This window comes from Lissotriton vulgaris, chromosome 1_1 (assembly GCF_964263255.1).
Source record: "Lissotriton vulgaris chromosome 1_1, aLisVul1.2, whole genome shotgun sequence".
Classification (NCBI taxonomy): domain Eukaryota; kingdom Metazoa; phylum Chordata; class Amphibia; order Caudata; family Salamandridae; genus Lissotriton; species Lissotriton vulgaris.
Window position 1 is genome coordinate 1,265,219,830 of NC_141685.1, and position 14,319 is coordinate 1,265,234,148.

General features: G+C 40.7%; 1 protein-coding gene across 7 annotated transcripts in view; it reads left to right on the forward strand.

The window, feature by feature from the left end:
• Positions 1–14,319, forward strand: part of LOC147748965 (uridylate-specific endoribonuclease-like) — a 246,155-nt gene that overhangs the window by 163,956 nt on the left and 67,880 nt on the right. The gene's annotated exons all lie outside the window — the stretch shown is intronic.

The window sequence follows — 14,319 nt, forward strand, 5'->3', positions numbered from 1 at the left end:
TATGTATGAAGTGGAGGGGAAATGTGTGATAAGGAAAGTCCATGCTGTTCGATTTTTTCTGGCCTTTACTATGGTTTTCCACAAGTGTACCTGAAAATATTTAAGTCCACTGAAGAGGCTCCAGCTTTTTATCAAGGTTGTAACACAGAGCAGGTGTCTATGGTGAGCAGGGAGTGCACCTAAATGCACCCCCACTCTCAGGTGAGGATGGCTGCTGTACGTATTTCCAAAGGATAGATTATTGGTTATTAGGGACAGCTGATTCTAGTATAGCATCATCTGGGCGAAGAAGTAATGCCTGAAGGAGTTAGAATACTGGTTGTCCCTAGTGAAATCTGTTGAGCTCTCCATAAATAAGGCTGTAGAAATGGAAGCGGTCCTGGGTCCTTATTATTCCATGTCTGTGTAGATTCTGTGATTCGAGCCTTAGCCCATTTGATGTGTGTTGCGTGGCCGGGAGGCTGTGTCAAGAGTCCAATGTAAAAGATGATCACTGCTGCATAAAACTACGTTTTTATCTTGGCCTTCTTGAGTGGGAGAAACTGGGTTTGCTCATAATAAGCTGAGCAGTTGCCATCAGCCCCTGCACTGCCCTTCTAGAAATCCCGGATAGTATGCAGGGCCGGACTGGCCATCCCGGGCATCTGGCTTTTCCCTGGGAGGCTGGATGGGTGGGGACTGTTTTGCAGGTGTGGGCAGGTTTTGTTACTGGGGCCAGTTTTGCATTAGAGCTGCAATATCAGCCCCCAGTAACAATAGCAGCAGGCTTCGCACTTGCACCCGACCCCCTGCACCCTCCCGGGGTGATCCGACCAAATTGCCTGTGCTACTTTGGTATTCCAGTCTGGGCCTGATAGCATGTATGTTTGTATATATGCATAGTTCAGACCTAGCCATGAGGCAGCACAGCACTGTGCATCTGATTCGCAGTCACTTGGATTTAAACCCTCTGGATTCCAAATTCTTGCATACAAGAACACTGAAAAGGCAGGGAGGACATATCAAAGCAATCTTCATACTTCTTACCATTCTGCCTGATGCACATATGCTAGTAAACCTGTGACAGACTTAAAACCTAATAAAGTGGAAGACAGTTATCTATGGCTGCTCCAACACAAGCAGTGTAACTGACGTGGTCTTACATGATTACAGCTGATCCCATTTTTCAGCTGAGTGTCTGAAGGTGGCTGCTGTCCTTATGCCCATTGCGGCTGCTACAGTTTGCTTGTATATTGTATATTGATTGTTGTTTTAGTTCACCCTTCGGCCACATCTCTGGCAACCGCCACTGTTACTGCTGTGAGAGGCACCTGGTATTTGTTTGATGTTGATTCTAGGGCGACCATTGTCTGAGTGAGTAGGGGGAGTTAGTGTAAGAGATTTTTTTCAGTGAGTCACTGGTTGTGGCCTTTCTTCTTTGACCTACACTCTCTCCTACCCTTTCAGCCTGCTGGGTCCTGCCAACACCTCCCCCTCTTTGGGCCATGCTCCTGGCTCCAGTCACTGGGGAGAGGAGGCAGATGGTAAGTCATCCAAGTGTGACCAGTGGGAGCAGGCTTGGGCTGGGCTTCAATATGAAGAACCTGCTCGAAAATTCACCCGAAACTGAATTAAGGACTTTCTGGAAAAAAGGAGATTAGTCGACTGCTGATGTCATAACTTGTTATCATAAGGAAAGACTGGCAAAGACAAATGAAGTTGGAAGTGATGCAGCCTCCAACTCCAGAGCAGTGTTGTTGTTCTAACAAAAGTAATGGCCCCCACCTTCAGCCAAACATAATTGTAATGCTCATTTGCAATCTCAGTCAATTCTAGCTAAACAACTGTAATAACAACAATTTTAAAATTGTTTGTCATTATGGGCCTATTTTCCAAATGCAAAGGGCCTCTCAAACCCAGAATCTACTGGCCACCTCTCGCTTCCCATCAACTGACATCACTAATCCAGCTGAGAAACAGCCTGTATAAAACTCTAACACCACATCGCCTGAAAATACTGAGACATAACCCACCATTGTGATAGAAACTCCAGCAGAGGAGATCATGGCCTCCGAAGCTTTATATGCCATTTGAAGAGTAATTAATTCAATCTTACATTTACTTGAAAAAAAAGATACAGAAAACGACAAGTCTTAACAATTTTAACCAAAGTGTTAGTAAAGAATGTGACCAATGCTTCAAGTTTGCAAGTTCAGGATGTGGTTGTTAAAGCTACCTCAACTGAGGCAGTTCTGTTTTCTATGAGCAAGAACCTTGACTCCTTGCTTCAGAACATGGCGAAAATAACTTTGCATGATAATAAGGAAAAAGGTTATTGATCACTGAGGCAACAATGAAGTTGACCGCAATAACCAAGATTATTGATAATGTGGGAATACACAAAGTGAGGGAGAGGAGTCAGTTATCCCATTGCCTATCACTACTCTAGGCTGCCAAGTTCTACTGATGGTCCAGATTCTCAATGGGAAAATTAGCAAGTCCATGATAGAAGCCCCTTACTTTTCCTTACGTAAACCATTTCCTAAAAACGAACCAAAAATGCAAGCATGGATCACACAAATCTGTGGGTGTAGTGTCCTCACTAAAGAATGTATTCAAGGAACCAGTTGGTGAGATGCAGGGAGTACACAGCCAACGAGGGTGAAACATAGTTCTCTGTTAGAAATGATAATCTTTTGCATGGTATTCCCTCACACTTTTTCCTTCTTTTGTTGAATACATTTTGTTGGCCATAAAACTCTGCATACTTTACTCCTGCTGTCCAGTGCTTGTGCTCTCCCTTTTAAACCTGGTAAAATTGCTGTATACCTAATTGGAACATTTAATGTACTTATAAATCCCTAGTATTTAGCCCTACCTGTAACCAGGGCCTGTAAATCGAATGCTACTAATGGGTTACATTGATTTTGCTGGATGTTGCCTGTGTGGTTGCCCTTGTTGGGAACTTGTTTTGCATATTTGGAATTTGTTCATGTTCAGGTTTTAGATCCTGCTTCGGGTTTTTGTTGGGACCCTTTTGGAAGTTATTGTTGGTGTTTTTAAGTGTTGGTATTTGTAAATTTTGTTTTTTCTTTTGTGTGGGTATGTCAGATACAGAAACCTTCTCATATAGCGAAGGGCACATACAAAAGTTACTAGCAGCCCCTCCACTCTTTGCCTCAGCCACACTAAGTGTCACCACCCAAAACCAGAATGAAACTGAAAATTGAGTGAGACTCAAAAAGAAACAAATACGTACGGACTTACATGGCCACTTTTTATTGCAACATCTAAGAGCCGGTACGATCCCTGGAGGCCTTCAGATAAAAAATGTCCCTGTAATTTTTACTGAGATCCTATATACAAAAAAGGATATAGCTACATCGAAACGAAGTGCAGTCGTGACCTAATGGTCCTTACCGTAGAAACTATTCAACGACATTCCAAACATCAACTAGAAGAAATTTCAAAATTGGAAACAGCAATCTCTACCAATCAACAAATCACGGATGCTAAATCACTACTAGAAAAAGTTGAGAAAGAAATTAGTGAGTTTAAAGACCACACAATAAATCAGAAGAGCAACCAATTTGAAAAACATAAGAGGAATTTCAGTCTAGACAAAGTTTATCCATACTTACAAGCAGATTTTTACTCAAGACCAGAAGCACGCAGACATTTAAAAGAGTACCAAGGTAGATCATCAAATAATTACATAACGTTTTCAGAAACATCATCTTCTGGTAGTAGTAGTGAGAACGATACCCCTGAACCGCGGAGATTCAATAATGGAAGAGGTTCACATCAAAATCATCAGACGCCTTTTTTAGGAAGAGGCCAGACGAAACCCAGAGGCAAGGTACGCTTCAACCACCAACCATGGGAGATGTCCACCAGGAGACAGAACTACAAAAACTAAAGTGCTCCTCAATTTTCAATCTCTCCAATAAAATATTAACTAAAGATGAAAAAAGTGTCCTAGAAAAGGGACTTTACTTCATTCCATCACAGTTCACTGATTTCGTAAAACTCAAAATGGAAACCATTGAGTTCTGCAGGAAGGTTAGGCTCAAAACTTTTTTTGCGGAAAATCCTCTTGAACTGACATCAGAAAATACTGGATTAAGAAATAAATCATCATTTTGCCCTCCAAATAACAAAATTCCGAAAGAAGTGATAACCTTTGAAAGAACAATCCTATCAGCAATAGCAGAGATGGAAAAAAGCTAAACTAAATCTGAATCTCTGGCCTTGATGGATTTAAAGAAAGATACGTCAGTGATTATTAAACAAGCCGACAAAGGCGGTTCAATCGTCATCTGGGACAAGTTACTTTACGTATCAGAAGTCAAACGCCAGCTAGATGATAAAAAATGTTACAGAAAAATCAATCATGACCTGACTTTGGAACTAAAAAATCTACTTTACTCTATTGTGGATGAAGGAAATGAAAAAGGTTTCCTTGGCAAAAAAGAGACAGAATATCTTAAAATAAAGCACCCCCGCATTCCACTCTTCTACATACTTCCTAAAGTGCACAAAAGCGAGACTCAACCTCCTGGGAGACCAATAGTCTCCGGGTGCGAATCACTAATGGAACCGGCATCAAAATGTGGATTTTTTCTTGAAACCTTTCATAGTCAAGGTCAAATCCTTCTTGAGAGACACAACTGATTTTATCAATAAGCTTACAGAGATCAAATTTGAAGAAAATTTACATTTTTTGGTGTCAATAGATGAGGTGTCCCTCTACACCCAAATACCTCAAGATGAAGGACTACATGTTTTGAAATATTTCCTGGAGACACATGAGCGACCTCACAAAGTCCCAACAGAGTTCATTCTCAAATTGGCCAGCTTCGCTCTAAAGAAAAATTATTTCAATTTTGATGGAGATTTTTATTTTCAAACAAGTGGAGTCGCTATGGGATGCCCGTTGCCCCAGAATTAGTGGTCCTGTTTATGGCCTCCAACGAAGAAACTTTCATCTACAAAATCCATCCATTCCTTGAAAACATCGAATATTGGAGTAGATATATCAATGACGTTTTCTTCGTCTGGACTGGAAACGAAGAACAACTTAAAGAATTCCATCAATGGCTCAAGAACCGCACCCAAGAAATACAATTCAGCCTAAACTACTCAAAAGACAGAATGCCATTTCTGGATGTGGAAGTCTACCCAGCAGATGGAGGGCTAGTTACAACTTTGTATAAAAAACAAACAGACCGGAATAAGTCACTTCATTTCTCAAGCAAACACCTGCGAAGTTTGAAAGATAACTTCCCCTATGGGCAATATCTTCGAATCCGTCGCAATTGCCATTTTAAAGATGAGTATCTGAACAATGCCACCAAATTGACAGATAACCTCTTGGAACGAGGCTATCCAAAGAAACTACTTAAAAGGTCAATGAAACGCGCTTGGTGGAGTTCATTCTCAAATTGGCCAGCTTCGCTCTGAAGAAAAATTATTTCAATTTTGATGGAGATTTTTATTTTCAAACAAGTGGAGTCGCTATGGGATGCCCGTTTGCCCCAGAATTAGCGGTCCTGTTTATGGCCTCCTACGAAGAAACTTTCATCTACAAAAACCATCCATTCCTTGAAAACATTGAATATTGGAGTAGATATATCAATGACGTTTTCTTCGTCTGGACTGGAAACGAAGAACAACTTAAAGAATTCCATCAATGGCTCAATAACCGCACCCAAGAAATACAATTCAGCCTAAACTACTCAAAAGACAGAATGCCATTTCTGGATGTGGAAGCCTACCCAGCAGATGGAGGGCTAGTTACAACTTTGTATAAAAAACAAACAGACCCGAATAAGTCACTTCATTTCTCAAGCAATCACCTGCGAAGTATGAAAGATAACTTACCCTACGGGCAATATCTTCGAATCCGTCGCAATTGCCATTTTAAAGATGAGTATCTGAACAATGCCACCAAATTGACAGATAACCTCTTGGAACAAGGCTATCCAAAGAAACTACTTAAAAGGTCAATGAAACGCGCAAAAGTTTACTTGAAAGAAGTGCGAAAAGAGAAACTTACAGGATTGTATTAGTCTCAACGTATTGTCCCAATTCTAATTTGCTCAAAAAGGTGGTTGCCAGCAATTGGCATCTAGTAAAAAAATTACACAAATCACTAAATGCCAAACCGTTGTTTTCTTTGAAGAAACCTGAACATTTCAAATCACCTAGTTAGAGCAGCTCTGCCACCGAAAGAAGAAATCACAGTCAGATCCTTCGTCGACCTACCTCCCTTAGTGAGACATAAGAAATGTGGCACTTGCTTATGTTGTTCCACTACGGAAGAAGGGTCTATTTTCCAACATAAAATCGTTTTTTGGAAACATAATTCTTTCACCAACTGTCGATCACGGTATGTTGTGTATGGCATCAAGTGCCCGTGCAATCTTCTACACATCGGTAAGACCAACCTGGAAGTCATAACACGAATCACACAGCACAAATCGATATTAAAGATGAAGGTATTAACTGCCCCACTGGTCAACCATTGGCACACTATGGATCATTAAGAAGGAGACATAAAATGGACAGTGATTTCGAAGGTAGAAAGAGATTTAAGAGGCGGAGATCTGGATGTGAAATTATCCAGAAGAGAAGCAATGCTCATCCTTAAATTCAATACTGAGGTCGAAGGCCTGAATGAACTGTCAGAATTATATAAGCTAAACTAACCTGACACCACCCCATAGTTGGATTATCCAAAGGAAAACTCAACACATTCATGATGTATGCACGACTCCTTGAGGTTTATTTCGGACATTGTTTGCCCATCGGTGACTAGTACATGTCGTGGATAGACGTGTGGGTATCCACTGTGTTGGATATAATGGCCTCACACACCCTTGCAGGTGTCATGCTTCATCATCGGCAATGCTCCTCGTTGGGTCGGCGGTGCAATACCCAACGGGCAACACCTCAAAGAGGGGCTCTTTGGCGGAGATCTTTTTCCAACTGCCATATGGGTGAAGTGTGGGTGAGGGGCCAGTAGTATGTAGACGTGAGGAAGAAGTTAAAATTGGAGTAAAGGGTACCAGGATCAAGTTTATTCAAGCGGTCCCTTATTCCAAATTAAAATTGGAAAAATAGAATAGGCTCGTAGGGAAATAATGTCCCCTAGTGCGAGACTAGACTATAGAGATTATCAATTGGTCGACATGTTTCTCGCTGATAGTCCTTTGACTAGCGATTCCTCAGGACCAAGAAAATTAAACAAAAATAATGTGATTCATAGACTATCTACATTTTGCCTTTACCTACTAGAGGACATTATCCAATTAGTGTAAAGGGTAAAAATACCTGTGTTGGGCTGTGATTGCCTAGAGTGGGAGACAAAAAAAGCATTTCACAACAGGTCACATTTCCAATGTTTTTGACATGTGACACCAAACAGACAGAACAGTGTGAGGCATGCCTATCTGAGTGTATAATAGACAAGCGTTAAAAACAAGTGGACTCAACCGTGATGAGCAAAGTGAGTGGCATGCTCAAAGGGAGTAGTCCCTCTAGTTAAAAACAGTGAATCTCAGCAGCGTACTCATGACATTTGTGATTGTTTAACACTCACCTATCTTGGTTGGGTGAGCTACAACAACAACATCCGGCAGGTAGAGCTACGGGTTCCACCTCTCAATTTTCAGGCTAATATAGGTGAACAGAAATCAAGCGTTGTATAGAACAGTGGAGAATGCATGTGTCACTTGGATGAAACAGATCACTTGTTCAGTAATAATCAGGCTGATCAGCATCTCTGACTGCCAAAATATACTTAAAACAATTTTTTGTTTTTTTTAAATGGGACAAAATATTCTGGGTTCTTGGTAGCCCAAAAAACAACAAAAAAATAATAGTTAATATTATAAAAATGATAAGAATAATAATTAGCAAACAATTATAAAGAACTCTAAATGAAAATCAGATAACACTAGCCACCAACAATTCTCCCAGTAACTGTAGGATAAGTGGGTGTAACTCATTCTATTACGAGGGTTTCAGAGATTGCATCAACATAATGTCTGTGTAAATTAATTAATTCTAGTATGATTAAAGCAAGTTTTATTTGTACCAAACCTTTTCTCACTGATTCCTAAACATGCAATGCACAGCAGTATTTCTCTGTGTCTGAATAAATGCAAAATTAGGAGAGATTTAACAAATTTAATAACCCTGTGAAATAGGAAATGTATATAATCTGAAGTTACATTTACCGACAACTAGTGGTGCACTGCTACCACCATGGAAACTTTAAAGTGCTCCCAATTATGAGGTTTGAGAGAATGCTCAAGTCAATACACTGTGGATTGTGCTCCTGGCTCTGAGTTCAGTACTACATCCACAAAGAAAAGATAATTTCCTAATATTTATGCTTAGGCCAAAGGCTCAGCCATACCTTTGTACTTTACAGAAATTCTGTGGCCAGGGTCATGCAAGAGCATTCATCAAAGAAACGGAGGGTTACCCGGTGCATATTTATCCTAAGCAATTTTGCACTTTTACCAGTCTATCAATCATTGTTCAATCAATCTTTATTCGGTCACAGACAAGTCCATAAAAGATTATTTCACACAGCTAGTACATTAAATACAGTGTCATATATCAATATCAATAAAAAGACTGAGTAAAATCACATTAATTCAATATACAATAAGACATCCATAAAATATCAACCATGTCTCGATTGTCTTGACCTCCATGCTGCCTGAAGAAAGGAGGTTACTGCAAAAAGGATGTGGTAAAAGCTGCAGATACATAAGGGCCGCCCGAGCTTGTGTGAAACTCAGGTCATTCAGAAGCAGCCACAAAAATTGCTTCCTAGGCCGGCTGAAGTGTTTGCACAAGAGCACACAATGCACAGTGTCCTGTGGAGACTGATGGTCTCAGCCACAGGGCCCTCTCATATTGATTTGAGGCCAGCCAGATGGAGTCGCCAAAAGGTGATGGACTTGGTTAAACCTGAACCAGGCCAGCAAGAATCTGTCCCTTTCACTGGAGAGGATAGAAAGGTAACTCTCCTTACCCAGCACCGTTTAAAGTAGTAGATGCACCCTCACTGCAGGCTTTGCAAGATCAACGCTTTCATGATGAGAAAGGGTGTACTTAAAACACAGACTCTTCACATGCCCAAGCTCGGAAGAACTCAAAGAATCATAGTTGAGGAAAATGTCTGCCCTCCCTGTGCTAGTAAAGGACGTCTTTACATAAGCAATCCAGGGGAATTTATATGGATGATCGACACACAATTGGCCATGTTCTTACGATTAAGTCGGGCACCCTCCCTGGACCATAACATGACTGAGCACAGCAAGGGCTTTACAGCCACCAAATCAGCAATGTGTTCAACACCCAACTATTTATGGACAGAGAAGGATGGCGAGGTCTGGGGCACCCTTAGGACCCGCCTTAAAAACGTATTTTGTAGTCTGTATCTTGTGCACGGAACTGTACCCCTACACTTCACTCCTGTATAAGACCTTAGAAAGACATTTGGAAGGGTACAGCTTTAAAAGCACACTTCGCGACTAAGACCCTAGTTTCTGGGCATAACTAGCTAAGGCACCTATTGATGTGCTCATCTCACGAACATTTCCCTCTACCAGGGGCTTCCAATTCAGCTTAGCATGGAACAGCATACCAAGGTGATAAAAAGCTGGGACCTTTGCCAATATGGCTCCTTGCCCTGAAGGTTTTGGACCTAATTGACCAAGGGTCAACTTCAAAAACATAAGATTTTGTGAAGTTGATCTTCAGGTCCAATCTGTCAAGATAATAAACACACATGTCTAATAAAAAACCTGCAAACCCTTTTGCATACAATAAGACTGGCAACAACATTGTGCCACTCTAGGGCAGTCGGAATGTACTAGGAAGAGGGCGTGTTCTAATCCATGAATGTACAAGATGAACTGAAAGTAGTCACCCTTGACGCACACCCCTAATGCACTTGAACTGATCTGCGAGGCACCCCTCTGAGAATGTCTCACAGCCTCTGTAGTGTGGGCATGAAGGTTTTTAATAGGGTAACAATGTCAGAGTCGGTGCCCAAAGAGAGAAGGACGTCCCATAGCTTGTTTCAAAATCGGACGTAAGGTCCATAAAAGCTAAAAACAGGCTGGGCCACAGTATATTTATTGATTATTAGGTACAGATTTAAACACTGGTCAGTCATCAATTTCCTTGGACGGAAACCGTACTGGGCCTCTGATAATATCTTGTTTGTATCTGCCCATAACAACAGTCTATCTAATATGACCCTGCCACCTATGGACCTTCACTACAGCATCAATGGGAGAAATGGGATGACTGCACTGTGTTTATCGCCTTTCTTAAATGCAGAAATTATAATGGCGGAGGACTAGGTTGGCAAGGCACCCTCTCTTGCTGGGGCGTTTAAAACCAGAGTTTAAACTGGGCTCCAAGCCTCAATGTTGTCTCGTAAGAGGTCCTGAGGACTACCATCAGGCCCTGGACCCTTTTTACGGGACTGGACCTGGACTCCCTGACAGACCTCCTGAGGGGAAAAAGGAGGAAGGGGGTTTCCCTAATATCAGGGCTGTCTGCTCCTCTACCCCTTCATTCTAATCAAATTTGCACACCGCCTTAAAATGTTCTACCTATTGCTGAGCAGTAATGCGATACCATAAGGCTGGTTGAGAGATCCTAAAAGAGGTCTCGGGGCAGGATCTTTGCAACATAATCAGCAAATCAGTCTATATTGTTAAGATCCGTTAAAGGGGCGAACCAATTTGGATGAATCAGCTGACAAGCAGGAATGCGGTCAGCATCCCCAGGTTGTGTAAACTGGGTTAAATGTAAAACAATGGAAGGGGGTCTATAAAAGAAACACAGAGCCAGAGTTCGGATACCGTAGTTCAGAGAAGGAGACTGATATGGTCCAGTCAAAATATGACGTGAAATTTATGGGTATCTGCGATTCACTATCACACAATCTCCCTCCATAGTTTCGTGAGGGCCCAATCCATGATACCCGCAGCACCATTGGGATATTCTTGTAATCCCGCATGTCAAAACTTGAGGGTTCAGAAAGCCACTGGGAGACCTTGTTAATCAGTTGGCCAGTTGATTCTTGACTAGGGGTTGGAAGGACCAGGACCCCAGAGGCAAGCTCGCGGCTAGAAGAAATAGTACCATAATGCTGAACATCAGCAGTCATGTTCTCATGGGCTAGGGATGTGGGAGCACACAAGTTTGATACACTGGTTCCATGAAGGTACAGTCATTAGTTTCTTAAAAAAAGGGAAAGAATCCAAAGACCCGAACTCATATAGGCCAATTACTTTATTAAATTCCGATTATAAAATAACTACTAAGATGCTTTAACTCCGCCTTAATGATCATGCGGCGGACTTGATTCATCCAGATCAAAACGGTTTTATAATAGATAGACAATTATTTACTAACACACACTTTTTAGTTGAAGCATTAGATTATTTTGAAGCACGTGGGATGCAGGCCTTGGTATTACTTTTAGATGCAGAAAAAGCTTTTGATTTGGTGGTATGGGACACTCTTTTCTTTATTTTATCTAAGTTTGCCATCTCTCAACGCATCATCAATTTGATAAAGAATTTATATGTTGGTGCTAGAGCAAACATAATTATTAATAAATCATTAGCAGGCCTAATTTCAGTACAACGTGGCACTAGGCAAGGCTGCCCTTTATCACCTATTCTTTTCGCTTTCTTTATCGAACCATTAACTATTGCTATCAGGAATTGTTTTCAGATTAAATCTCCAGTTACCTCCATGGCCAGAATCAAACTCTACGCAGATGATATCATGTTACTTATTAAACCGGATTTGGAATCACAGACCCATATTTTTCAAATTTTTGAAGAGTTCGAATCTTTAGGAGGTTACCGGATTAATAAAAAAAGGACAGAAATATTGGTATGTGGGGGTGCAGACCCAGTTCTTCACAAAGATTTACAAGGTTGTATTAATTCAAAACCGAAAAGATATCTGGGAATCTGGTTCTCTTCCAATATCTTGGATTTATATACACTTAATTTCATACCATTAATAAAAAAAGTTCAATCTATGTTTGCTCGATGGGACCCTTTGCCTTTGACTATTCTTGGCCGCATCAATTTAATTAAAATGTCAATCCTTCCTCTTTTTAATTTTTTGTTCGCTTCAATTCCAGTCTATTTGCCAGGTACTTTTTTCTCCAAAATAGAATCTATGTTTTCCAAATTTATTTGGGCAAAAAAAACACCCAGACTAGATATACGGACATTAACTGCAGAAACTGATTATGGAGGTCTTTCCTTTCCAAATTTGAAAGATTATTACTTTGCTTATTTTGCACAGTATCTCGAGAGATTTAAAAACAGGAATGCAGCTACTAGTTGTTTTATAAATTTTTTCTTTGATCTGATATGTTCAGAAATTCAAATTCCATCCCCTTTGTTTGTTCTGAAATCTCCCAAATTTGTGCGGTATAAAATTCTAAATTGGTTTTTTAAACGCCGTAATGCAATGATTAAGAGATATTCACTTCCACCCTTTCATTTACTAACTCCTTTAATTGGAGTGTTTTCCTTTTTAAAGATCAAAATCGATCCCATTGTTATAGAAAATTGGGACCGGGCCGGGTTCAGAACATTAGCAGACTTTTTGGTCAGCGGGACTTGGCTCTCTGTTAACGAGATGTCAGGTCAAATTGTTGGCAATTTTTTGCTAATGGGCTCCTATTCTAATTTAATTTATCCTATGTTGGCACAATTAGATCCCGGTATCATTTCGAATTATACTTCTACTCTTGTTTTAGATCTGTTTGTTAATAATTCGGAGAAGAAACCCGGAGCATGGAAACAGTGTCTAATTCAAAGTCGGGAGGTAGAGTTGACTGCTAAAGCAATCCGTAAATGGTACACTCAGGAAAATTTAATTTTGTCACCGGAAATATGGAAATCTATTAATCAGTTTAATTTCTGTGTACTACGTGGTGCCAATTGGCGCCGGATGCTGTATTTTAGCAAGTGGCTATTATATCGTACACCAGTAATAATTGCTAAAATGTATAATAATGCATCTGCGTTCTGTTTCAGACAATGTAATTGCGAACAAGCCAATTGGTCACACATTATAGTATTTTGTCCCAAAATTAAGCATTTCTGGGAAGAAATTATTGGTTTTTTAAAAACTTGTTGTATGTTATCAGTCCCATGCAATGCAACAATGTTATTATTTTGTTATGATCCTGATTGTACATTTTCAAGTCATCTGGCAAAATTGATATATATTATAATGGCTGTGGCTAGATCTTTATTATTGCAGAATTGGCTTTCAACCTATATCCCGACGCTACAGGAATGGCTGGAAAAAATGAAAAGGGTTAGGAAAAGCGAACTGTTATATGCTCAAAGAGTTGGGGGCATTAGAAAATTCAATCAAATCTGGGGATGTTATTTTGAGTAAATTGGTGTGACGTTTTGTTAAGTTGAAATCAAATGTAAATATTTATTTTGCTGCGATTGTCAGTATTCCTTGATCTATGCTGCATAAAACCTGAACACAACTTCAATAAAAAGAATTAAAAAAAAAAAAAAGTTTGATACACTGGGCCTTGAATTAACACTTAGAATGGAGCCGCATTGGAGGGCAGGAGTCATCAGGGGAGGTGATTCAGTTCTAATAGAAGTCAATTTTTTCCCCAAGACAACTTAACATTTCCCTAGTGTCTATAGCCAATTGCCCCAGTTTCTCCAGGAAAGGGGTCAGCAGGTTGGCAAGAGAGTCTGTTAACTTCTGTAGCACGGATGCTCAGTAGTCGTCTGATGCAGTGATGCAGTTGCAAACATTTTGCCCCAATGTGCCCCTCGGTGCAGTTGGGGATTCGGCTGACTAATTGGTTTTTAGTTTCTGTTTGGGGGCCAGAAAGTGTGTCATGTCCGAGGTAGGTGAGAGGACCTGAGGAACTCTCCCCTTATGGATGCCAAAAAGGAGAACCACAACAGCCTAGGTAAGCACTCGACCATCTGAGATTAGCTGAGGAGCAACAGCGGCAGTGTCCTCGATGAGTCGTAATGCAACCTGCAGGGTCTGTGGAACCTCTGAAGTCACTGGAAGAGATGAGCCGACAAGCCCCAGGGATAGGCACCTTTCTGCCAGGTTGGTTTCCTTCGAGATGGTCCCCATGCTTCGGCTAAAAAAGAATCTATGATTGCAATAATGGGCCACAGAGGGTGTGGGTGTTGCAGCTTTCCTTTTCCCCATTGTGCCAAAAGTACTAGAGAAGACAGCCATTAAACTTAAAAGAAACGTAAGCAGCCCATTCTGCTG